The following is an 18,030-nucleotide window of genomic DNA, read 5'->3' as shown; positions in this document are numbered from 1 at the left end:
TGCAGCTAAGTCAGGTGTAAGTTGATATTATGTGCAGCTAAGTCAGGTGTAAGTTGATATTATGTGCAGGTAAGTCAGGTGTAAGTTGATATTATGTGCAGGTAAGTCAGGTGTAAGTTGAAGTTATGCGCAGGTAAGTCAGGTGTAAGTTGATATTATGTGCAGCTAGGTAAGGTGTAAGTTGATATTATGTGCAGGTAAGTCGGGTGTATGGTAATGCTAGGTCGAGTTAAGTCCTATGGTAAGCTGGTGGTATTTGGAGGCAAGACAGATGTAAGCAGAGTTCCATTTTTAACATTCCATTCTCATCTATATAACAATTATGTCAATAAAAACCTGAAACCTCTACAGGTAAGAATTGTGGTTTTTTTTCTGTTACCAAAATAAGGCTGAGTCACTATTCAGAGACCTGCGTTCGTCCATGTTTATTTGATGTCATTGTGGCCTAGTGAGACTGTTTTAAAACTATAATTTTAACTTAAATAATAGTTTATAACTAACAATATATTAAACTTCTGTACGTTTCTGTGATACGTTTTTAATACTTTTTTCAATACTTCAACAATTTTAATAAAATAAATTATTTCATTTTGAACCAGCTTCAAAGCTGGTTCAAATCGTTGTTGCCAGAAGCCATATTTTACAACCAAAATGAAATATTTTATAACTTTTATAGAATAAGTGCAAAATGACTTCGGGTTTTATTCAGGCTAGAAATATTCAAACAAATAATTACTAGTTATATAAAAGTAGTAAGCAGATTAGTAGAGCAGAGGCGTAGCGATGGGGGGGGGGGAGGGGGGTTGTAAAAAAATGGGTTGTAAAAACAAATTAAAATGTCATTTTAGCTGCATTTTTGAATTATAGATTGTTTGAGGTGGGGGGGGGGGGTGCAACAAATCGAAAGTTTGAGGGAGGGGGGGTTGCAAATCGAAAGTTTGATGGGGGGTGCAAATAGAAAATTTGCTCCCGAGGGGGGCGCCAAATTGAAAGTTTGTCCCCGGGCGCCGGGAAGGGTCGCTACGCCTCTGTAGTAGAGTCCGGGTGATGTAGTGATAGGGGATGTTATATCATTTGATGTAAATACAATACTACGCTATACACCATTGATCACTATTGTGTATTTTAATGATGAAAAACAATTGTTCTGACTTTTATAGTTTTACCATGACTTTGAGGAGAGGTTAAGGGCGTGATTTTAAATATTTGCATTGATGCAATAATTCTAAATGGATTTTTCAGCGGCTTATATTGGATACAAAATTTGAAAATTAGTGTAACCGATGGTTCCCAAACAGCTTTAATTTTTAAAAATATAAATATAATTTTATAGCTTGCCAAATTTTTTAAAAAGATTTTTATTTTTATTGATTACATCGAATATTCAAACCTTACAGGCATGACTTTAAAAAAAATTCGCACTAAATAAATACGAACAATGTGCGTATAATATAATAATAGTGTGGTAAATAGCATTTTATATAAGAAATTTTAATTAACTCTTTAAAAATATATTAATCATCCAGTAAGTGAAATTGTATGCCACATTGCATTGCCATCGGATCTTGCCATCAAGTTTGAAAGAAATTGGCCAGTTAGAAGTGGTTGAAATTTCCCTCGCCAATTTCGATCCATGACGGACGACAAAAAACAGGAAAAAGAAAGCACGAAGAAACACATGAAATAAAAGCGTGTAAGAGGAAGCAAGTAAAACAAAACCTTGCAAAAAAAATAATTTTACTTTTAGATTTTTCTTGGTGTAACTTAAAAACTAGGATCACATGACGTCATGATCACTCGAACAGCACCGGACGTGGCGTGAAGACCTATGTACGCCGTTGTTCTGGGTATAGTCAGAGAAAGATCTATTTAGCCTTTGTTTACTATGTATAATTGACAAACGGGGTGGTACTTCTCATTAGCCATATACACGATAATGAAATCGCTAGTAATGATAGATCCACTTGAACGTTTAAGCCTAGTTAGCGTTTAGTTATTGGATAGAAAACTGTGTAAAGCTAGTCATTATAGATAAGGTAAAACCTTAGTTTGACGTCGGAAATTATCGGGTGATGTTTGTTGAGTTTCGGTAACTAAAGTTACGGTAAACCATGGTTTATTTGACCATTGAAATATAAAGTGAAAGTCGATTGTAGTAAATTAATGTTTTCATTACTGTGAGGTCATAGCATGAACTGTACCGTAACTTTTATTCCCCCTCCCCAGCCAAACAGCACCAACTACATACTTGGGGTCACTGTGAGTTAATACAAGTTTAGATATCAGTGACCTTAGTTACAAGGAGGGTTGGGTTAGTCCTAATCGTCAGCTTTTGCTAAGTTTTCAAAAACAGTTTGAAGAGTGAATTGAAAATACAGGTAGTTAAATTATACGTAGACTACCACTTACAGCTTCCCTCATAATTTGTTGATATGACTGCCTATCTGCTATTTCAGAAACCTAAGAAACAATAGCGGGTAAAAAAAAGAGGTCAAGATTTGTATGGCCGATCATTCTTTCATCAAATAACAATTGTAAATACTTGTAACACATTTACACGGTCAGTCACGCAACAAAAAAAAAAAAAAAACCCAGGTCTCTACCCCCCCCCCCCTATTGACGTAGTAACTGAGAAATCTGGTTTCTTTTGCGATCCCGTGAAGAACGTCATACCACAGTGTAGACCCGTCCCGACCTTTTAAAGTCTGAAGTGAAATTCACTTTTCTAAATTCAAGACTTTTTCCAGACTGCGTACGAACCCTGATGAACAATGTTAGGTTGCAGAAATATTTATCTGAAACACTTAAAAATAACTAGTTATACAAAATTATTAATAAAGCAGTATTTAACACGCAATAAAAAAAAATCTATCCAAATTTTAATTGTTCAGTATTAAAGATAAAAGATGGCGCCAAATAAAATATGGTTTACTATACTTCCGGTGAATTCCGGAACTGTGTGACAGACTTTGCCATTTTTTTTTTACTGCTATACTACTCCGGAATAATAACCGACGCTAAACTAAGGTTTTATCATAGATAATATACGGCATAATTATATGGCAAGGTCTCATATTTGGCGACAATATTGCCGATCTAAGCATAGCCGCTTAACCATAAAATTAATGCTTAATGTGTGTTTATCGTCCCTTTCGTTATTCAGACATGGCCATCGTCATAGGATGATCATCAGATCAGAGTTCTATATCCTGTTCAGAGCGCTGTTACCAAATACCAAATGTAGTGACTAGAAAATCATTTCTCCTGTATAACAGCAGTTGAAAGAATTTAGCAACTAGAAAGCAGAGGTGGCATTAGAGAGGCTCAGGTTGCGACCACTGATCCGTCGACTTTCTGGTAGGAATAGAAGCGATGGACTTTGCTAGATAAAACTTGAACAGTTCGCTCTCGCTCTAGCGACTCGCTCTAGTGACACTGACACGCTCTAGTGACTCGTTCTTGCTCTAGTGACACTGACACGCTCTAGTGACTCGTTCTTGCTCTAGTGACACTGACACGCTCTAGTGACTCGCTCTCGCTCTAGTGACACTGACACGCTCTAGTGACTCGTTCTTGCTCTAGTGACACTGGCACGCTCTAGTGACACTGACACGCTCTAGTGACTCGTTCTCGCTCTAGTGACACTGGCACGCTCTAGTGACACTGACACGCTCTAGTGACTCGTTCTCGCTCTAGTGACACTGGCACGCTCTAGTGACTCGTTCTCGCTCTAGTGACACTGACACGCTCTAGTGACACTGACACGCTCTAGTGACTCGTTCTCGCTCTAGTGACACTGACACGCTCTAGTGACTCGCTCTCGCTCTAGTGACACTGACACGCTCTAGTGACTCGTTCTTGCTCTAGTGACACTGGCACGCTCTAGTGACACTGACACGCTCTAGTGACTCGTTCTCGCTCTAGTGACACTGGCACGCTCTAGTGACACTGACACGCTCTAGTGACTCGTTCTCGCTCTAGTGACACTGGCACGCTCTAGTGACTCGTTCTCGCTCTAGTGACACTGACACGCTCTAGTGACACTGACACGCTCTAGTGACTCGTTCTCGCTCTAGTGACACTGACACGCTCTAGTGACTCGCTCTCGCTCTAGTGACACTGACACGCTCTAGTGACTCGTTCTTGCTCTAGTGACACTGGCACGCTCTAGTGACACTGACACGCTCTAGTGACTCGTTCTCGCTCTAGTGACACTGGCACGCTCTAGTGACTCGTTCTCGCTCTAGTGACTCGTTCTCGCTCTAGTGACACTGACACGCTCTAGTGACTCGTTCTTGCTCTAGTGACACTGACACGCTCTAGTGACACTGACAATCTCTAGTGACACTGACAATCTCTAGTGACACTGACACGCTCTAGTGACACTGACACGCTCTAGTGACACTGACACGCTCTAGTGACACTGACACGCTCTAGTGACACTGACACACTCTAGTGACACTGACACGCCCTAGTGACACTGACACGCTCTAGTGACACTGACACAACATATTGCTGAAGTTAAGGGCTCGATTATAAACGACCTTTCTAGTTTTACACTGTGTTTCTTTCAGATATTATTCTTTGGTGGTGCAGTAATTCTTGGAATGGGTGTGGGGATGGGGCGCACTTAATTTTTAGGGAGAGGGGGGGTGGTTGACACCAATTATATTTTCGATATCAATGTAAAGTTGTCTGATCTGAGTTTGGTAGATTTGCTTTAATGAGATGTCTGAAAGAAACTCTTCTATCACATTGAATACCCCCGTCTTAATCACTTCTATCGTTACAAGACATCATACCCCACCCACCCACCCTAAAGAACGTAACACTTCAACCAAAAAAAAAACCTGTCACCGGTTGTGTTTTTTCAGGTAGGGGATGTAGCATAGAATGATTTGTTTCAGGTAGGGGATGTAGCATAGAATGATTTTGTTTCAGGTAGGGGATGTAGCATAGAATGATATTCTTATTTCAGGTAGGGGATGTAACATAGAATGATTTTGTTATTTCAGGTAGGGGATGTAGCATAGAATGATTTTATTTCAGGTAGGGGATGTAGCATAGAATGATTTTATTTCAGGTAGGGGATGTAACATAGAATGATTTTGTTATTTCAGGTAGGGGATGTAGCATAGAATGATTTTGTTATTTCAGGTAGGGGATGTAACATAGAATGATTTTATTTCAGGTAGGGGATGTAGCATAGAATGATTTTATTTCAGGTAGGGGATGTAACATAGAATGATTTTGTTATTTCAGGTAGGGGATGTAACATAGAATGATTTTGTTATTTCAGGTAGGGGATGTAGCATAGAATGATTTTGTTATTTCAGGTAGGGGATGTAGCATAGAATGATATTATTTCAGGTAGGGGATGTAGCATAGAATGATTTTATTTCAGGTAGGGGATGTAGCATAGAATGATTTTATTTCAGGTAGGGGATGTAACATAGAATGATTTTGTTATTTCAGGTAGGGGATGTAGCATAGAATGATTTTGTTATTTCAGGTAGGGGATGTAGCATAGAATGATTTTATTATTTCAGGTAGGGGATGTAGCATAGATTGATTTTGTTATTTCAGGTAGGGGATGTAGCATAGAATGATATTATTTCAGGTAGGGGATGTAACATAGAATGATTTTATTTCAGGTAGGGGATGTAGCATAGAATGATATTATTTCAGGTAGGGGATGTAGCATAGAATGATTTTGTTATTTCAGGTAGGGGATGTAGCATAGAATGATTTTGTTATTTCAGGTAGGGGATGTAACATAGAATGATTTTATTATTTCAGGTAGGGGATGTAGCATAGAATGATATTATTTCAGGTAGGGGATGTAGCATAGAATGATATTATTTCAGGTAGGGGATGTAGCATAGAATGATATTATTTCAGGTAGGGGATGTAGCATAGAATGATTTTGTTATTTCAGGTAGGGGATGTAGCATAGAATGATATTATTTCAGGTAGGGGATGTAGCATAGAATGATATTATTTCAGGTAGGGGATGTAGCATAGAATGATATTGTTATTTCAGGTAGGGGATGTAGCATAGAATGATTTTGTTATTTCAGGTAGGGGATGTAGCATAGAATGATATTATTTCAGGTAGGGGATGTAGCATAGAATGATATTATTTCAGGTAGGGGATGTAACATAGAATGATTTTGTTATTTCAGGTAGGGGATGTAGCATAGAATGATATTATTTCAGGTAGGGGATGTAGCATAGAATGATTTTATTTCAGGTAGGGGATGTAGCATAGAATGATTTTGTTTCAGGTAGGGGATGTAGCATAGAATGATATTATTTCAGGTAGGGGATGTAGCATAGAATGATATTATTTCAGGTAGGGGATGTAGCATAGAATGATATTATTTCAGGTAGGGGATGTAGCATAGAATGATTTTGTTATTTCAGGTAGGGGATGTAGCATAGAATGATTTTGTTATTTCAGGTAGGGGATGTAGCATAGAATGATATTATTTCAGGTAGGGGATGTAACATAGAATGATTTTGTTATTTCAGGTAGGGGATGTAACATAGAATGATTTTATTTCAGGTAGGGGATGTAGCATAGAATGATTTTGTTATTTCAGGTAGGGGATGTAGCATAGAATGATTTTGTTATTTCAGGTAGGGGATGTAGCATAGAATGATTTTGCCGAAAATGGAAATAGAGTAGTTTCCCTTTGTAAGGATACTTATTTTCGCAAATCCGGATCAGTATTAATTAGATTTATTCACCCCATCTCCCCCCCCCCCCCAAGTTGAGCTACAACAGTATGTTCTCACGTTTTCTTAACCTCTTTCCCTACACCCCTTAATACATAACAGTGATTAATTAAATCTGGAACCTTTAAGCTCTAGACCTAATTCTAAGAATAGACTATCGGGTATGGTTTTCAGCGATATTATATGCCTGTATGGCTAGTCGGTTAAGTCGCCGAAATGGGACCTTCAACTGCACTTTAAGTATCACCTTGTTATACACTTTACTTAAACGCTTTTTATCGTATATAATTCTGGCACAAAATTTTATAATCCAATGTTTTAAGTTTGAGTATTTATATCTATATGTATAAATGGAAGCATGTATGTAGGTCTGTTAGTGGGTGTGTCTTTCATGCATTTTTAGACTTTTCATCTGATTGCCATGAAATTTTGAGAAATTGATGAAAAATACACCTGGGAAGGTAATTTCGGCCCACATGGGCCGGAAAATCTATCGAAGGACAATTAGGCCTTAACAAAGGGAAAAAACTAAGTTAATATTGTTTGCAAAACAATATTATTTTGGTTGCTTCCCTTGGTACAAAAATTATGGCTTAACAAAAGCTAAATGTGGAATGGGCTATAAAACAAGGTTTCACTTCTAAAAATTACGAAGAATATCTCCGTTGAGTTTCTGCAGACAAGTTACACTTCCAAAAATGGCGATTAATAAATCTGCAATACGTGTACAGTTTTTAATAGCGTTCTTATTTAGAGAAAAATCATATTGTTTAAAACTGATGTATTTTATGAGAAATATTTAATGTACAAACTGCACATTTAATTTTACTATACAAATAGAAATGCAATTATAATTTCAAAAATGGAGTTCATTAACATTAACAATATTGCCGATTGAATAGCTAAGTTCATTTTAAAAGCTGCATTTCTGTCGCCCATAGCTTTAATGATAATATGTTTGCTGTATCTACTAGGTTCCAACAATGTAAACAATTTTTAATAAAACACGTTTGTCAGATCTTCTATTTGGATAATTTAACGAATTGCTTCTTACTGATAGAAATAAGCATTTTTGTCCGAAACAAAATAGGCCAAATAAAAATTAATTAGTTAAAACCAAACACACACACACACACACAATTCACAATGATTTAGCCCCAGTGGCGTCGCTATGTCGAGTGGCACCACATGATGTCACCCCCCCCCCCCTTATTTTTTTCTGTAAATTTTGCAGTTGGTGCCAGCCCCCCCCCCCCCCCCTGATTAAAGCTTTAAAGTGTACACATTTAATACTAATGATGTTTATCTATAGTAGGTTGTTGTTACAGCTGGATGTAGCATTGTTTTCTCTATGGTTTGCATGTTTACGTCATGGTGTCACACACCCCTTTCTTGTCGGGATCTTAATTATGTACTTAAAATACTTTTTAAACCTAATTGACCATTCATTGAACTGGCAAAAACATATTTATTCTATAGATCTTGCAATTTTTTGTCTTGGGTTCACCCCACCTAAATGGTGTCACCCGGTACAGTCGGCACCCCCCGCCTCGCGACGCCTCTGTTTAGCCCTTTAATCTAACATGATGCCTTTTTCCCCACTTGACTTAGAGACGCGGTAGAGACGATAGTGTGCTGTTGTTCATGTAGTTGCTGTTCATTCCTTTTGAAATCTTCCCACATAGATTGTCCACAGTGAGAAATGCCAACGCGCAACAATGGCTGTAGTTCATTGTTATTCGGCGATAGTTTGAATCATCTATTGATTTGTTATAAGTTCGATTTTAAGGACAAAAACATCTAGCTTCAGGTGTGTGCAGGGCCGGCGCTACCTATAAGGCGAACTAGGCGGCCGCCTAGGGCGCTGTCCGTACGGGGGGGGGGGGGCGCAAAAATGTGAAATGAGAAAGTTTAGGTGAGATCACTCCCGCTTTATTATTTTGGTGTCACACAATTGGTGTAGAAAACAGTTAAATAAGTCTGTAATGCCAAGTAGCAGTCCACATTCTTTATTTCGACTGTATACAATTCAGTAAATTCAGTAATGAGATCTCTATGTTATTACCTATCACGTTTGCCCCCTTTTTGGGTCGGCGCTTAACGCAGTCCGTTTAGGGTAGGGGGGGGGGGCAAAATCCGACCAAAAAAAATTTTGCACCTTGATGTATGATAGAATAGTGGTTATATAAAAAATAAAACTAATCGATTGCAGCAGTGATTGTTCTACAGTAACTAAAACACACTGTTGCGTAGAGAAAAAAAAACTGCATAAGTTGTAGTATGAAAAATAGGTAAATCTTTAAACCACTTTCATGACTTATTCTCTCCTTTAAATAGTCGAATCGGGGTGCTGATAAAACTAATTAAAATAGTTTCTCACCAAGCGAATTAAAACTAAAAATTCTTCTCTTAAGAATTATTAGAATTAAGCATCCTGACGAATGACTAAGCTATAAAAAGGAATTAATTCCAAATTAATAGTATAAATGCAAAGCGAAAAAAGAACACGGGAAACCATTACACATATCAAGTTTCCTTGATTCATAGTCTTTGACCGACTTGCCAAATAAACAGGAACACTATTCATAATTTTCGTTGGGCGTAAATGAGTAATTTTAAAACTTGATTACTCATGGCCAGAAAAGAGTTCGAGCCTATCTCTGAGTGGTTTGTTGTCTCATGATGGATGAAATGATTTCATTTAGAATTTAGTGAGACAGTCTTCTAATATATATATATATATATATATATATATATATATATATATATATATATATATATATATATATATATATATATATATATATATATATATATATACTAGCTGCATCCCGTGCTCCGCCACGGTAAGTCTTTTTAAAATATACCAACTTTGGAACAGAACAAAACAAACAAAAACACAACACAAACAAAACACAACCACAACACAACCACATTACAACCACAACACAACCACAACCACAAAACAACCACAACCACAACCACAACACACGGTAAATCTTTTTTAAATGTACCAAGTTGGGAACAGAACAAAACTAAATACAACACAAACGAACGCAAAGAAAAAACAAAAACGAAAAAACAAACACAACACTCAACATAAACTCAATTTAAATGTAATCATAAAGGCATATTGCTCACAGTCTATCCCGTAGCGCCAAATCGCGCCCTTTCCGAGCGCCGGCGGAAAATTTCGATTTACACCCTCCCACCTCCCTCAAACTTTCGATTTCCACCCTACCCCCCCCCCCCTCTTGCTACGCCTCTGTTATAAAACCCCTAGCTTTTCCGCAAATAAATTAAAGGCAGTATTTAGAATATCAGTGTTTTACCGACCATATTGCACTTTATAAATTCATGCATTTTTTTCAGTACTTTTAAAAATTTACAATAATTTACAATGTTCATGACTAAAACCATTGCTCACCTAATAAACGTGATGACTTAATATAATAATGAAGAATAGTTGATTAAAAATTATAAGTAGTAAACATTACATTCAGTGAACATAATAAATAAAAAATAGCCTTTTATCAATCAATGCTAATTATAATATTCCAACAATAATGTACTCTTACACGTCTGCATAATTTGCATTCACATTTTGCTAATTATATTATTCCAACAATTATTCCGTCTTGCAGATTTTGCATTCACATTTTTAGCGTGAGTTCAATTTATTTTTAAAATACCTCCCCTGGCAAAATTACTAAACAGTTTAATTAGATTTTTCTAACCTATAGTTATTATGTTATTAAAATGTATCCACTTTTTCTAGGAATATTAACGAAAACTATATTTGACATTGATCCTTTTAATATGTTTTAGCAATGTGCGTGTATTTAATATTCTCTTTACGTTATGCAAAATTGTACAAACAGTGGAAATTATAAAATAGCTCTATGCCGCTATATAAACAAACCCTACTCTAATACTTATAATAAGACACTGTGGTGCACTGAAAAGCACAGCATGGTGCGTAGTTTACTTTTATAGTCCCAAAATCTATAGCGATGACGGACGGACGGAAGGAAGGAAGGAAGGAAGGAAGGAAGGAAGGAAGGACAGACACAGCCCACTTATATTATAGATACTAGAAAAATGGCCCGTTGAGGAAGGATACACCGGGCGCTAGGTTGATAGTGCTGTCTCTTTTCTCTAAACAAAAACCACCCCCCCACACACACCACCCCCACCCCCCACCCCCACCCACACCACCCCCCCCCACCCCACCCCCCACCCCCACCCCTACACACACCACCCCACACACACACCCCCCCCCCACCCCCCACCCCCCCCCCAAAAAAAAAACATGTCTACCGTCCCATTCAACGAAATATAATTATATACTTTTTCCAGTGTCCGCCCCCTCCCCGAAAATTCTACACCCGCCCCCGAAAATTTCAAGTACCCCCACCCCTCTCCGGGGAGGAAAAAGTCTAAATTAAAACCACCCCCCACTCACCCCCCACCCCCCCCCCCCCACACACACACCACCCCCCCCACCCCCCCAAAAAAAAGCATGTCTACCGTCCCATTCAACAAAATATAATTATATACTTTTTCCAGTGTCCGCCCCCTCCCCGAAAATTCTACCCCCGCCCCCGAAAATTTCAAGTACCCCCACCCCTCTCCGGGGAGGAAAAAGTCTAAATTAAAACCACCCCCCCCCCCACTCACCCCCCATCCCCCCCCCACACACCACCCCCTCCCCCCACCCCCCACCCACAACCCCCCCCCCCCCCTAAAAAAACATGTCTACCGTCCCATTCAACGAAATATAATTATATACTTTTTCCAGTGTCCGCCCCCTCCCCGAAAATTCTACCCCCGCCCCCGAAAATTTCAAGTACCCCCACCCCTCTCCGGGGAGGAAAAAGTCTAAATTAAAACCACCCCCCACTCAACCCCCCCCCCCCCACCCCCACCCCCCTCAGACGTTCTTACGCGGGGGGTGGGGCTTCGCCCCTACCCGAAGAATTGTATGCAAGAAACTCTTCACGCAAACCATTTAGATTAGACATTTCCTGTTTATTCAATGTTTACGCGATAATCAATGACGTCATTACTGTGTGCACTTTCCGCCTTGAGATTATTTTCAACTTTAATATGCTAAATGTGTCGACGTCATATTTCGTTTTTCGAATTACTGTGCATGTTTTTATTTTGCTTGTGTTTTCTCTAGAGCGTTCTTGTCAGACAGATAGATAGATAGATAGAGAGACAGCGAAACTATTATATATATATATATATATATATATATATATATATATATATATATATATATATATATATATGCATATATATATATATATATATATATATATATATATATATATATATATATATATATATATATATATATATATATATATATATATATATATATATATATGCATATATATATATATATATATATATATATATATATATATATATATATATATATATATATGCATATATATATATATATATATATATATATATATATATATATATATATATATATGCATATATATATATATATATATATATGCATATATATATATATATATATATACTAGCTGCATCCCGTGCTCCGCCACGGTAAATCTTTTTTAAATGTACCAACTTGGGAACAGAACAAAACTAAACACAACACAAACGAACGCAAAAAAAAAAAAAAAAAAAAAAAACCACGAAAAAACAAACACAACACTCATAACATAAACACAATTTAAATGCAATCATAAAGGCATATTGCTCACAGTCTAGCCCGTAGCGCCAAATCGCGCCCTTTCCGGTGATTTGCACCCCCCTCAAACTTTCGATTTGCACCCCTTTCCCCCCCCCCCGCCCTAAAACCTTCGATTTCCACCACCCCCCCCCCCCTCGCAAATGTTTTACAACCCACTTTGGCGCCCCCCAAGGTCGGCACCCGGGGACATATGCCCCCCCCCCCTCGCTACGCCTCTCCTATAAAACCCGAAAGATAGAATAATAATTAGAAAACAGTATAAATAATAGGCAATATCTATAATATATACAATATTTCACTTTATCCATTCACGCATTTTTTTCCAGTACTTTAAATTTTAAAAATTTACAATAGAGTTTCATAACTAAAACCAATGCGCACCTAATGAACGTGATGACGCGTCTATAATAGTGCTGAATAGTTGATTAAAAATTATAAGTAATAAACAGTAGGGCCTACATTCAGTGAATAAAATAAATAAGAGATTGCCTTTTATCAATCCATGCTAATTATAATTTTCTAACAATAATTTCCTCTTACACATCCGAATAATTTGCATTCACATTTTGCTAATTATATTATTGCAACACTAATTCCTTCTATGACGAACGTATATTTGCATTCACATTTTTTATTAGCGTGAGTTTAATGTATTTTTAAATTACCTCCTTTGTCAAAATTAGAAAAGAGTTACATTAATTTGATTTTTCTACCGTACTGTTATTATGTTATTAAAATGTATCCACTTTTTCTAGGAATATTAACGAAAACTATATTTGACATTGATCCTTTTAATATGTTTTAGCAATGTGCGTGTATTTAATATTCTCTTTACGTTATGCAAAATTGTACAAACAGTGGAAATTATAAAATAGCTCTATGCCGCTATATAAACAAACCCTACTCTTATACTTATAATAAGACACTGCGGTGCACTGAAAAGCACAGCATGGTGCGAATGTTTACTTTTATGATTCCAAAAGCTATAGCGGTGACAGAAGGAAGGAAGGACTGACACACTACCAGCAGCGTTATATTATAGATATATATATATATATATATATATATATATATATATGTATATATATATATATATATATATACTAGCCGTCCCGGCCAGGCCCTGCTCTGGCTTCTGTGAAAAACCTTTCTGTTAAAGACCATTACCTGTGTGTTTAGTAATCATCATAAACCCGGCATTGCACACCCAAACCCAAACCAAAACAACAAAACGCAAACATAAAGCTAACACAATTACAAATACAAACGAAAACAAAAACCTAACAACTAACCCAACCACAACCACAAACACCAATACGAACACAAAGAAAAAAAAAAAACGAAAAAGCAACCGAAAACAAACCAAATCCAAATGCAAAACCAACCACAAACCCAAAGAAAAAAACACAAACGAAAAAACAAACGAAAACAAACCAAATACAAACGCAAAACCAACCACAAACACTAATACAAACACAAACGCAAAGAAGATAAAACACAAACGAAAACGAAAAAAGAAAGAACAAAAACGAACCAAATCAAAACGCAACCACTAACGCAAACCCAACCTAAACACAAAAAAAACACTAACGCGAACATAAACGCACAGTGCTCAGAGTCTAGCCCGGGGCGGAATCGCCTGTTTCAGCTTAATAAACGACTATAGTACCCAAACTTATTCATAGTCTTTTGCACTCACTTTAATGAACGTAGGCGCGAAACCGAACACGGGAGGCCCGGGGCCCCAAATAGCACCCTGTCTGGGCGCCAGAGGACGCACCATGACATCACCGCCTGATTGAACTTAGTAAACGACTATAGTACATAACTTATTCATAGTCTTTTGAACTCACGCGAACGTATATACCATAGCGTACACCGGAAGGCCCGGGGCGCCAAATAGCACCCTGTCGGGGTGCCGGAGGACGCCCGGATTTGATTCACTTAAAGACTATAGTAACCTTTCTTACCCATAGTCTATCGCACTGTTAAAAACAAAACTATGCAGCATAGCGCTCACATGATAGCCCAGGGAGCCAAATCGAACCGTGCAAGGGCGCCGGCGGACGCGCCTGTTTCAATTTAGTGAACAAAAATGATAATACTCCAAGCTTATCCGTAAATGGAAAGAAATAAACATATAGGATTTGTAGGACCTGGCTTATTAAATGTTATTGATTTTAAAAAAAAATAATAATTATTGAACAGTATGTTCAGTGTATAGAATAAATAAAAGGCAGTGTTAAAAATACCTAACGACATTGCACTTAATCAATCCCCGCTAATTGTGTAATTATTTTTTTTTCTTAACACCAAAAACAAAGTAATAAAATGTTAATTCTCTCTTCTTAAGAATTTTTTTTTATTAAAGGGAAGTAACTGTGCAGTCAATACATTTCCGACACAATTTTAGAAATTTTATAAACGTCGATACACTTTTTAAAAATTTTATGTCGCGTTCATAATTAAAAATTATTCTTCTAAGTAAATAGAATGAAAATTGTTTTTAAAGACTTTCAATGGTAATTTTTTGACTCGTAAATGTAGACTATGAGCACGATAAAAAATCTAACACTTAAATCCGTAGAAGTGTCAACGACAAACTTTTTTTGTTTTTGCCACACGTTACAGAACTGAGCTTTATATATTAGATATATATATATATATATATGTATATATATATATATATATATATATATATATATATATATATATATATATATAGGCCTATATATATATATATATATATATATATATATATATAGATAGATAGATATATATATATATATTTATATTTATATATATATATATATATATATATATATAGATAGATAGATATATATATATATATTTATATTTATATATATATATATATATATATATATATGTGTGTGTGTATGGGGGCGCATTTTAATAAGTTTTTCCTAGGGCGCGAAATAACCTGGCGCCGGCACTGGGTGTGTGAATGTTTTTAGACGAGGGTCTAGCTTTTTTATGACGTCAAAAAACTTGATTTCATTTATGAATTACAACTGAATTTTTGGAGAGTTGATGAGACCACCCTGGGGAATGTTTCATTGGAATAAAAAAAATCAGTTTCGGCCACCCAAGGACCTTTCAATATCCCCCCGAGGGCCCCTTAAATAATAATAAAGAATATCATTGACTTTTATACAATCAGAAGAATTAACCATGTTTAGATTATTTTTCAAAAATATTCATGTGTTGTTTCCCTCTGTCCATAAAAAAATAATGTAACAAAATCAAGCCTACAGTTCTCAAAGTAAAGTAAATAGGCCTACTTTGAAAAGTTTCTTCGCGAAAAAAAAAAACTTGCAATTTTCGAGGGGCTGTGCCCCGGCAGGGTGCGAATTGGCGCGAGCACAATGGCACCTACATTTTTTTAAAGAGTACAATACAATAGGGACGGTTCCCAGAAAGATGCGCAAACAGAAAAAATGCACAAATACAAACTATTTATACACATAGGCCTACTCTTCAGTTTTGTCATATTTCGTGAAAAGTGCTTTATTATGATACAATATACATGTGGTAATTCGTTACTAATGTCTATAAATGCTCGATTTAAGGGGGAAAAAATGCCCTTGCGCACTTTTTTTTGTGCGCAGTTTTCCGTTGCGCATCTTCGCGTTGACCCTAGCGCGCGGGACTGGATCGCTAGTTAGAGTATAATAAGTTAACAAGTCTATAATTTATTACAATCGTGATGGACGTTTTGGTTTGTCAAATGTCTCCAAAAGCTACCCTTCTACAGCCTGAGACAGACTGACCCCCTCGGACACTACACTAAAACTGACGTGTGGACACATCAAGGTAAATTGTGTTTTCTTTTCTTTTCATCGTTACCTTCGGTAGTTAGTACCTGGAACTTACCTTAGCACCAGTTGTTAGAGGTGTCATTTTTTAAGACGATATCGTGAGAAACTAATATGACATCATGCACGACCCATCATTTTTACTAGCAGGATTGACGTGGTTGTGTAGACGGCTTTTACAGTAAAATCATAAATATAAAAAGGATAAACTAAAATATTAACATAGTCAGTAAAATCATAAATATAAAAAGGATAGCCTAAAATATTAATACAGTCAGTAAAATCATAATTATAAAAAGGATATAGAGTTCTACTCAATTATTAATATAGCCAGTAAAAACATAATTATTAACTGAAATACTGTAAAGTCATCAAACCTAATTAAAACGAATAACAGTTTCTATCAAATATGTTCGACGTTGAACGTTTGGTTTGTTTAAATAAAACAGCCAAAAATTCTATGTGTATGAATGATAACCTACTGCTTCAAATGTTACAACAATGTTGTCTCTTAAGTTGCAATGTCGTAGTGTAAAAATTGGAAAGTCAATAAATATCGAGTATTTTATCGAGACTTCATTACTATTTCTTATTGACTGACTTATCCTGTTACGCTATTCTTTGTTAAGAAAATGATTACATTGTATGAATCAGATAACAAGACCAACATCGCAGACCAACTGCTGAGTCTTCTCCAGAAATATTAGTTATGTTATTGTTCGCATGTCTTTCTGGTGTAGCAATATTTCTGGCTGTTTTGAATGTCCCCCACGTTTTGCAAGCTGGTCATCAATCTCATTTCATTAGCTTCTTCATCCGAGTCATCTAAGTATTCTCTAATTCAAGGGTTGCTGGGTACATTTCTTTAATGAACTTGTGTGTTATTTTCTCTAATTCAAGGGTTGCTGGGTACATTTCTTTAATGAACTTGTGTGTTATTTTCTCTAATTCAAGGGTTGCTGGGTACATTTCTTTAATGAACTTGTGTGTTATTTTCTCTAATTCAAGGGTTGCTGGGTACATTTCTTTAATGAACTTGTGTGTTATTTTCTTTAATTCAACTGATCACAGTCAGATTTTGCCCTGTCGTACATCTATTGAGTCTAATTGTTATATAGGGTGAAAGAAGCTAGGGGGAGAAAAGTTTTCTATTGTTTCGGGTATACATAATGTATGTTTGTGGAAGACATGCACAAAGTAAAAAAAACTTGACTTGATCGCCGTTATATAATAGTTTTAAGGTGTTCATTTTTTTGTACTAAGATCTAAGTTGATGATTAAAAGTATTTTAAATACTACCTTTTATTTATTTAATTCATTTTATATACTGACTGTACTGTTTACTAGTTATTATTATTGATCAATAAAAGTTTAGAAGCCGTTGTTATTAAATGAATTCTGTGTTTAAGATTGTTTCCATTTGCGTTATTGTTTGGGTTTTTGTTAACGTTTGTTTGTCTGTCAATTTGCGTTTGCGTGTTTTTGCTTTTCTGTTTGTCTTTGTGTTTATGTCTGTGTTTGCGTTCGTGTTTAAGTATATGTTTGTGTTACGTTTGTTCTCTTAAATATAATTGCGTCTCTATTTGTACTTGTGTTTGCATTAAGTTTATGTTTCCATTTGCGTTATTGTTTGCGTTACGTTTGCGTTCGTGTGTTTGTTGTGGTTGGTTGTGGTTAGTGCTAAGTTTAGAGCTATATTTAGATTTATGTGATATT

At 36.4% G+C, this 18,030-nt stretch overlaps 1 protein-coding gene across 1 annotated transcript in view; it reads left to right on the top strand.

The window, feature by feature from the left end:
• Window positions 1–1,784: 1,784 nt before the first annotated feature.
• LOC131942645 (uncharacterized) overlaps window positions 1,785–18,030 on the top strand; it is a 32,253-nt gene continuing 16,007 nt past the window's right edge. The window contains exons 1-2 of the mRNA XM_059302543.1: window positions 1,785–1,847; window positions 16,240–16,312. The gene's annotated coding sequence lies outside the window, so the exon portion shown is untranslated. The remainder of the gene's footprint in view (window positions 1,848–16,239; window positions 16,313–18,030) is intronic.

This window comes from Physella acuta, unplaced genomic scaffold (assembly GCF_028476545.2).
Source record: "Physella acuta isolate Inbredline_101_S28 unplaced genomic scaffold, ASM2847654v3 ptg000416l, whole genome shotgun sequence".
Lineage (NCBI taxonomy): Eukaryota > Metazoa > Mollusca > Gastropoda > Physidae > Physella > Physella acuta.
The sequence above is the reverse complement of the archived record's forward strand: the minus strand, read 5'-3'. Positions and strand labels throughout refer to the sequence as shown.